Raw genomic sequence first — 10,496 nt, 5'->3', positions numbered from 1 at the left:
TTTGTTGAAAGATTTCAGTTTGTAGTCCAACTATTCCCAGAGTATTTTTCTTTACAAATGCCTTCAATGCACCTTGGATCAAAAGCCAATGATACTGAAGGAAGAAGTCCAAGGTGCTGTGAAGTCATTGGCAAAGAACAAGGCACCTGGAGTAGATGGAAATCTCTTCCCATAGATGTAGTAAATTTAATTCCTTAGAATCTAGGTTTCAGTCTCTCCTGTCATCCATTTTAGTCTTTTCTTTCTTTCCTGTCTTTTTTTTTTTTTTTTTGGAGACAGGAAGTTGAATTTATTGGCAAGCACAGGTGAAGCAGGGTAGTGTTACCAAGCCTTCACAAATGCAGGGCCCTCTACTTGTCCAAGGAACCATGGTTGGGAATATATTTGATTCCACAGCCATCTGAAATGAGGCGTTTTTCAGCCACCATGTCTTCAAACTCATCAACATTGAAGTTGGTGATGAGTTTGGGGATGTGGATCTTTGGTTGCCAGCAAAATGTGGAAATTGGCCCTGGCTAGGGCCTCTACCACATGCTTCTTGTTTTGAAGCTTGGTGAGGATGGACGTGTGACTTGAACAATGTGGACCATAGCTACAGTACCGTGGGGCTTTCCAAAGGCTCCTTGCATCCCTGTCTGGAGCCTATGAGACCCAGCACAGGACAACATCCTGTTGATGCATATGACATGGAATGGATGCAGTTGCACTCAGATGTGAAAGCCATCTTTGCCACAACTTTTCACCATGTACTTGTTGGCACAAATACAGGCAGCCTCATATTTATCTGACACAATGTGGCCACACAGTGGGAACTCATGCACTTGGCTTCTTCTGACCCAGGTCAAAGAGATGAATCTTAGCATCAGGGACACCTCGGATGCAGAGTGACTTGAGTAGGACTTGTTATTACAATATCAGTGACACTGGGCAGGGTTGCGGCCACTGGTGACACCAAGAGCTTTGTGGTATGCTGGAGCAAAAGAGCTCTTGCCTGTCTTTTTATTGATGTTTTGCTTTCTTCCCTGTGTGATGTTCTTGGTGTCATTGCACGGCTCTTCTACTCTTTGGTCATTAGTATCTAATGTATCAAATCTGTTCTTGAAATGTTTTTTAGTGGCTAAGACTAAATGGGCCATATCCCATTTATGTTTGGAAAATATACTTGGTTAATTTTTTTACAAAATGCTTTTGAATGAGTGTAAGGATGAAGAAAGATCTTTTTGGTTATTTCCCACATTTAGCAAAGAGAATCCGCTTTTCCCCTTCAGTTGCTGAGAAACTGATTATGATTTGGTTAATCTTTTACTAGGAAATGTCTACAGATAGGTAACTTGGAAAACTGTTAATGTTTCTTAGCTGGAAGAATAGCTCTGTCAGATCAGTTTACACGTTATGTCTGGCGAGTGGAAGCTGTTAATACTGTATCTGGGTCTACCCAAAGCTCTTTGGTGTTGAGTCCTCCCTGCTTGGTCACTGTTGTTGTTGTTGTTAAGTGCTTTTGTGTTGGGATTCTGACTCACAGAGACCCTCTATAGTGTTTCTGAGGCACAGCTGGTGAGCCCACATTTATGTAGAGAAAGTCACGTTTGGGGGTGGGTGTTTGAGAGAGCTCCCTGTCCCCCAGTACACACAGAGAGTGAGTTATGGCAGCACTCCTTAATAATGAAGTGACTGCCGTGGAAAGCCCAGATTTTGAGCAAATTCTGTTTAAAAAGCAAGCAGCTGTATAATCATTTATCTAGTCTTGCTAGGAAATGGCTTATTTTACATGATTTTTCTCAAAAGCAAAATTAAAGGTCCTAGTTGAAATGTGACATCCTTTCTATTCTCAAACGGGAAGGGATAATTTAATGTAGAAATCAGTTCTCTTCAGTCTTCCCATTACTAATATACAAAGGGAACATTTGGAAGAATCAATGTCATCTTTCTCAGATATTTTCTTTTTGCAATTGTCCGTGACTGCTAAACTGGACTGTACAATGTCCTTGAACTTAATGGAAGATAAAAGTTTCTGTTCACTGCAGATTAAATCCATCAACCATTAGAACTTTCAAGTGTTTACAGTGTCAGAGTTCTTTGATTTTTGCTGCTTTCCAAGGATCCATTATCTCCAATTCTAAATTTTAAGTCAATTTCAAAGTCAAAAATTCTGCAGTTAATTTCTGCATTTAGCAAAGGAATAATTTCTTTATATGGTTACTTTACATCTCAAGCCTACCAAGAAGGAAGCTCTAGTACATCTGAAAATATCTTGGGAGTTACGTAAACATATACAACGCAGCTCAGATTTATCTTTGGTATCTCTGCCATTTATTTAGAAGCTGCACACAAATAGAATCTGTCTTATCCCATGTAGCCCTTGTATCACACCAGGAATACATTATTGTGTTTCTGCTTAGCATGCAGGCTTAGTGGAAGTACAAATTTGATACTGTTATACTTTCATAACTTCCAGTTTATAGTTGAATGTTATGCCTTTTTAGTGCTGACTAGGAAATCAGATTGGATGAATCTGGGAATACAGCTTCACAATGTGCATAATCCTGGCTCTGCAACTGAGGAAAATCAATGAGGGGAAGCATTGATCTCCTTGCAGAGTGCAAATGCAGTTAGCTCAGAAACACTCTGCCAGGGATTTTGTTATTCAAGTCATTCAGTTGCACAACATGTTTCCAAACCAAGCTCTTATCCTACAGCAGCTCTCTAGATTCAGCTTAGCTTCAACTACACATGCATAAAAACCATGTCTTCTAGATGGAAAAAGAACTCTGCATATCCACATTTCACCATCTGTATTTGCTCAAGGCTAAGCGAAATAGCCTTCACTTCAGTGACATTTCACTATGTCACTGTGTGAAGGAAAGTCTCATGCAGGAAGGTGAGACTATAAATCACTTCAGGAAAACAGTGTCTTTAGTGATGATGAATTTGATGTTCCTATGCACTTCTTGGCCAATTGGTACCACCCCCTATCAGCCCCGCCCCGCCACTTTTTTTCAATTAAAGAAGTAAATGTGCCCCAAAAATTACCTGGAAAGCCTATCATAGATATGCACATGTATGTAAATATACACAAATGAAACATATTATATAGCAACATACCATACCTTTAAAAATCTATATTGCAATATTTCGTACTAGTTAGTGAAAATATTTTTACAACATATTGCCTCCCAAGTGTAGGAAATAAATCGAGCCTTTTAAAAGTGATTGCAGATGATTCATTTAGTGCTGTCATAATATGGTGTTTTCTTTAATGAAAATTTATATCACTTTCCCGGACTGAAACTCAGTAGAATAAATTTATACTGAAAGATGGAAGGGACTGATATGTTCAGTATTAAACAAATCTAATACTTGACAATAAACAGGAGCTTGACCAAGTGAGGTATGTGTCTTTTTAGATATAAGATATTCCATGTTAACACCTTGGTGCAAATGTACTAGAAATGAAATAGATGACCTTTGCTGACCATCTTTACTGATGTCATAGTAAATGACTGCCAGAAAGATTCAGTTGGTTTAAAGTAGCCTGCAACTGTGAACACCTGCACTAAGAGGGAAAAAGTGCTAAGACCTCCAGCATCATAGAATATTTAAAAATGCAGACATATATAAGAAATGTTATTAGAGAAGAATGGCCAGTATGAAAAATGATCACAATGAGAGAGAGTCTATCTATCTATCTACAGGGTAGTTAATGATTTATTATGGCCCTTCCAGCCATATTGTTTCATTCTGTGATCTATTGGAAATACAAGCCTCTATGCTTATGATTATGGACCCATTTTTAAGTGAGTTGCTAATAGGACAGGACTAAGGTGGGACTAAGGAGTTAGAGTTAAGCCAGGCCTAAGGACTCGATGGCACTTAACAACAACAGCAAGGAGTTCTAGTGTGGCACTGTAGGATAAGCATTGGACTGCTAACTGAAAGATCAGCGGTTCAATCCTACCAGTAGTTCTTCAGAATCCTTCTACAGGGTCACTATTAGTTGAAACCAACTCAAAAACACTTAACAACAACAACAAAGGAGTAAGGATTATGATGAAACTAAGGATTATGGATGCTCCCACTTTACTGGAGGATATGACTAAAGTCACCATCCCTAGTTTCCCTTGGGGGTATGGTCTGAGTTTAATATATAGGAGTGCTGTGGCTCTGTGTCCTGCATATTGTTCATCCTGCCTGACCTCCAGTTCATGGGACTTGTAGCCTATTACCTGATCTGATTCACTAGCTCCTGAAGCCTTGTACTTCAACAGCCTGTGTGATATAAGGCCTACATGGGACAAGAAGCATTGATAACTTTGTAGAGTGCAAATGAAAATCATCTGACCTGTGATGGGCTCCTCAGTTCTTGAGACTATATGAGTGAGGACAATCCTCCAGATTGACCTCTGAACTATAGATTTGGAATTTGCCAGTCTCTACAATTGAGTGAGCCATTTCCTTGACAGCTTTAAGTTCTGTGGGACTGTGGCATATAGCAGAAGCCAGGGACATGAGAGAGGTGAGGTGTGGTGATTGCTATCAAGGATTATGGAGTGGTATAACATAGTGGAAAACTTTAACTCCCACTTCATAAGGACCTGCCTTGTTCTGACATTTCTAAAAGAAATTACTCATGCACTACTAGATAGTATAGTTATGAAATATGAAGCAAGAACTCATGAAAAATAAAGAAGGTGGGAACACAAATTAGGATTGAAGAGAACAAATATTTCTGGTATCATCAAGATAATCGCAGATATGAAAACTCAGTGAAAAAAAAATTTTTTTTTTTTTGGTGGAGGGTAGGTGGCATGTTTGAGGTGGGGGTGGGTAAGTAGAGAGAAGTGGGATCTCCTCTTAGTGTTTTGGAACATCAACTTCACAGACACTGAACTGTATATCTCTTTGGACTGTGCTGTAGGATATACAAAACAGGAAACCAAGGAACAGATGGTCCTTTGTGAACATACTCCAGGACCACAAGTATGGGTGGGCATGTATAGAAATGTTTTGCTCTTCAAGTAAAAAGTGATGCTATGCTTCTTGCTCTTGTAAAAATCTAACTTGCAGCATCAAAACACAAGTCTTTAAGAGAGGTTTATTTAGGGATATATCACTATTCAGGAGAGAGACACCACACATTAATTTGAACAGAGAATGTTTGCTCTGAAGAATTATTAATGATAAGAGGGGATTAGAGTAACATGGTATTGGCTAGAAAGAAGTAAAGAGGACTATAAAGAAAGGTGGACTAGTAGGGATAAGATATAATAGTATACTATGTAAGATAATATATAAAAGTCACTAGCCTAAAGGAGCTCTGGTAGCATAGTGGTTACGAATCGGGCTGCGAACCTCAAGGTCAGCAGTTGGAAACTACCAGCTGTTCCACGGGAGACAGATGAGGTTTTCTGCTCCCATAAAGATTTACAGCCTCAGAAACCCTGTACAGGGTCGCTATGAGTTGGTTCCAACTCCACAGCACATAACTACCACCACCACCACCACCCCTGTGGCTGAGAATCCTGGTGTGACAGTGTAGGATAAGCACTATACCTAAGAGTCAGTTTGAACCACAAACTTGGTAGTTTGAACTCACCAGCTGCTCCTCAGAGATGGCACACAACAACAACAATTCCTAAGGCTGAGATAGAGAAATCAGGAAAGAGCCCCCTCACCCCACCCCCGGTACTGAGATCCAGACCTTGAAGCAGACATGGTTGTGGCTTATTGAATAACAGAAGCTGTTGTGATGAGAACCCTCAAATTGTTTATGGAAAGGTGTGTATTGGAGGCACTCTACTACCTAGGTAGGTGTTGGGGAAGGTGCTTTCAAATCCAGACCTTGAAGAAGTCATGTGTACTGCTGGAGCTGAACCTAGAGAAGACACCCATCTTCCACTTACCAGAGGTTGCAGAAAATGGCCACACACAGATGTTTGTACAGCAATGACATTTGAACTAGGGAGAAAAGCTTTTGCTTCTTCCAATGGTTCTCTAGCATCTTGTACTGACAAAATTGACCTAGTTACCTATTGTCAAAGAGAAGATATTTAAAGGACCCAGATCCATTTTCACAGAGCTGGCAAAAGTTATTTCTGATATTTTCAAAGGATGGCAATGAATAAATATCCTGAACACATTCTCTTAAAATCACCATCAATTTTAAATCGAAAAACTGAAAACATTGAGGGTCATTGCATACATAGTAAAATAATCCCTGCACTATGTGTCTTTGGTATTACATGACATCTTCATGAGATTATAAATGAGAACAATACAAATGGTAGCCATGTAGGCAAGACATATTCACCTGCTTACAAAAGTCTGAACCAATCCTTTTGCATCATTTGTATTCTGTTTTAACTACAGACAATGGAGAAGTAAAATGTTATCTTAAACATTGACAGAGTATTGAATATTGCAGAATTAAGTATGCTTAAATTAAATGGCCTGGTCTCAAGTCAATTTTTTCCCCTTTTTCATAAGCATTTCCATTAAACAAATATTCTTCTTTGTGTTGTAGTCATGTAGGGCACTTAGCTGTGGGGTATATAAAATGTAGAGTGCCAAATTTCAAATTCCAGATTAGCCACTTTGATGTATTAGCTCTGTAATCCTGTGCAATTTAGTTACCAACCTTGAACCTTAGCTTCTTCATCTATTGCACAGATATGTCATGAGAATTAAATAATTTAGTATAGGTAAAGCATTTTGAATAATTTATGGATTAACTATTAATAATTATACCTGCATTAGTATTATTTTATTCCACCACTCATCTGTCAGTTTGTTGTATTGTGGTAGCTTATGTATTGCTGTGATTTTGGAATCTATGCCACCAGTATTTTCAACTGGATCAACCAGGGTGGACAAGTCTCAGATAAGCTTCCAGATGAAGACAAACTAGGAAGAAGGAGAGACAAACTACTTCAGAATATTTAGTCACGGAGAACCTTATGAGTAGCAGTGGAACACTATCAGATAGTATCAGAATACTGAATATTGAAACATAGTGAAGAGCACCAGAATATTGTCACTGTATTAATTATTATTTTATTATAAACACACACTGATTATGTCCTGGATATAATGATACCTTCTTTTATATTATGGTAGGGAAGACACACAGTGCAGTAATTACTATGTCAAGTCTGTGTTTCCGTCACGATGTCCACATTTGCTGTATCATATGCCTGGACCTCTTCAAGACTGGCTACTTTAGGTTGCTATTCTGGTGATTTCCTCTCAAAGAAATCTTCAGAGGCCATTTTTATTTAAAATAATTGCTCACTCTTGTTGGCTCTATCCTATTGCCTTGACTTCTTTTGTTCATAGTTTTGAGTGTGATATGAAATTATCTCATGTATTTATTCTTTTTATATCTCACTGTAATGTAAATTGTTTTCCTTATTGGTACATCTCCAGTTACTAGCATATCACCTGGACCAAGAAGGTATTCAATAATTGTTTAAATGAATAAAAAACAAAATATTGGACAGCTTGTTATGTGAGGTAAGCACAGGTATAGAAACATATACAGAAAATTACTCAAGAAAGTAAATATAAGATCTCAAAGAAGTATAGTAAATATATTTTGGAATAATTATATTTTTATATTTCAATAACATAATATTAATAGTTTGATTAAAAAAACACAAATCTTTTTGTTTCCTTATAGAATATTAGCACTCATGTTAGCACAAAAATAAGTTTATGTCTTAGAATATTAATCTTTAAGTAGATGAATATGAAACTAGAATTCTGTTAGCAACCATTGTGATTCTCTGAAAATGGTATAAGATATTAGCACTTATATCAAACACATCTACAAAAGCATGAACAACAGAAGACAAGTTAGATAATGGACCTCATAAAAGTGAGATATTTACGCTCATAAAAAGACTTATCAAAAGAGAAAAAGACAACCTACAGACTGGGAGAATATTTTCAGGAAGGACATATCCAATAAGAGTCTAATTTCCAAAATATATACAAAACTTCATCAACTCAACAACAAAAGGACCAATAATCCAATTAAAAAGTGAGCAAAGGACATGAACAGACACTTTACAACAAAGACATTCAAGTAGCCACATACTCTTTGTGATTAGCCCACATCCATTGCCATGAAGCAGATGCTGATTCTTACTGATGCTTTAGGGCAGGGAACTGAAACGGACTGGCATTGGGAATTTTTACTCCAACAGTAATATGGCCTACTATAAGCACTGGACCACAAGGTGTTTTAAATCACAAGATCCACGGTTCAAACTCACCAACGCTCCTTGGAAACCCTATACAGTGCTGCTATCAGTCGGAACCATTTTGATGGCACTTAATAAAAATAAACTACTGATAATGGGGTCGTGATGTGGTATGTAGGATAAGCCCTGGACTTCTAACTATGAGGTTGGTGGTTCAAACCCATCAGCTGCTACTCAGAAACCCTATACTTAGCTGCTATGCCTGGTAATGGATTCAATGGCACTTGGCAATAACAACATGCAATTACTACCAATTGAAAAGGAATGGTGCGTTTTAGGCTTCAAAGTGACATCTTCATTTTTTGGTACAGTTGTGAGGATTTTTGTTTTGTTTACATTGAAGTGTAATTCATACTGAAGGCTATAGTCTTTAATCTTCATTGGCAAGTATTTCAAGTCCTCTTTATTTCTATTAAGAAGGCTGTTATCTGCATATTGCATGTTGCTGATGAATCGCCTGCCAATCCTGATGCCATGTTTTTTGTATAATCCAGTTTCTCAGATTATTTGCTCAGCACACAGATTGAGTAAGTATTGTGGAAGGATACAACCCTGACACTTAATTTTCCTGATTTTAAATCATTCTATTCAAATAGAATGTTCAAATGACTGCCTCTTGGTCTATAAACTGTTTCCTCAGGAGCACAATGAAGTGTTCTGGAATACCAACTCTTTGAAATATTATCCATAATTTATTATGGTCTATGAGGCTTTCTAAGGAGCTCTGGTAGCGTAGTGGTTACGAATCAGGCTGCTAATCTCAAGGTCAGCTGTTCGAAACTACCAGCTGTTCTGTGGGAGAAAGATGAGGCTTTCTGCTCCCGTAAAGATTTACAGCCTCGGAAACCCTGTACAGGGTCGCTATGAGTTGGAACTGACTCCACGGCACATAACAACAACAATAATGAGGCTTTCTGCTCCCACAAAGATTTAAAGGCTGAAAACCCTTTACAGGCTCACTATAAGTTGGAACCAACTCCACAGCACTTAACAACAACAAACAGCATCTAATGTCTTTGCATAGTCAAAGGAGTCTTGGTTTGACACTCTGGGATAAGCATTGGACCACAGGGTCAGTTTGAATTGCAAGCTCAGTGGCTGAAATCCACCAGTTACTCCTGAGAAACCCTATACAGGGTCACTATGAGTTGAAACTGACTTGATGGTACTAAACACACCCACATCCCTAGTTTCACATAGCTTTCAGAATCCTGCTTGAATTTCTGGCAGCTCCCTGTTGATGTACTTTGCAACCATTTTTGAATGATCCTCTGCAAAATTTTACTTGCATGTGAATTAATAATAATGTTGGATGATTTCTGTATTCTATTGAATTACTTTTTTAAGAGTTTTTATTGTGATTTATGTATGTAAATGGGAGAACACCAGCTTTAGATTCATCCTATCATATTTCATTTCATTGCAATGATTACAATCCCCTCCATGCATCATCAAACAACTAAAGGGTACACCCCACAGGCCTGGCCCCCAGCTGTCAACACACAGCCCCTCTTCCTCCCTGAGTCCAGAATCCCCAGCCACTCCATCTGTCCATGTCATCATCTCTGCGTCCATTTCTGGCATCACTGCTTCTCTGGGTAGGGTCCTGCACTTCGCTTCTCTCACTTGATAGTCCCAGGGACCTCTGCTCCTGAACTGCAAAATCAATCACTCCCCTCCTTTTGTTGCAAAACATCTAGTTTTACATTTCTGACCCTCATAGTCAGTCCTGATAGCAATTATTCACTATTGTACCACAAGAGTCTTATTCCCATCTCCTTTCGTCAGCCCTGTTCAGACAGGTTGGAAATCACTCAGTGGAGATTCTACCTTCCTCTGTACCCTCTGGAACTAGGCTCTCTCTTGAAAGCTTGTAAGCCAGTCACTTCTTGCCTTTGTAGCTCCACCACTTTGGGCAGACAATGTCTAAGTTGTCCATCCCTGTCAACCCTGTGTACTGAGGGGGTGGGAATGATCCTCACTGTAAAGATTTGTTCCCTTTTTTGAGCTACTACATCCATAAGTACAGGTAAAGTTCATCAAATTGTAGCAGGTTATGTTGAGTCACTTTTATTGGGAACAGCACAAGTATGGATCTCTTACAGTGAGTTGGCTAGGTAGCTGTCTTCCAAATTTCTTGGCATAGACAAATGAGTGCTTCAGTACTGCATTTATTTGTTGAAAGATTTCAATTTGTATTCCATCAATTCTGGGTGCCTTGTTCTTTGCCAATGC

At 38.6% G+C, this 10,496-nt stretch overlaps 1 pseudogene; it reads right to left on the bottom strand.

The window, feature by feature from the left end:
- Positions 1-332: 332 nt before the first annotated feature.
- The window catches only part of LOC102826295, a 132,457-nt pseudogene continuing 122,293 nt past the window's right edge, over positions 333-10,496 (bottom strand).

Source organism: Chrysochloris asiatica, unplaced genomic scaffold, assembly GCF_000296735.1.
Source record: "Chrysochloris asiatica unplaced genomic scaffold, ChrAsi1.0 scaffold00171, whole genome shotgun sequence".
NCBI lineage: Eukaryota > Metazoa > Chordata > Mammalia > Afrosoricida > Chrysochloridae > Chrysochloris > Chrysochloris asiatica.
Note: the sequence above shows the minus strand (reverse complement) of the source record. Positions and strands in the feature narration are given on the sequence as shown.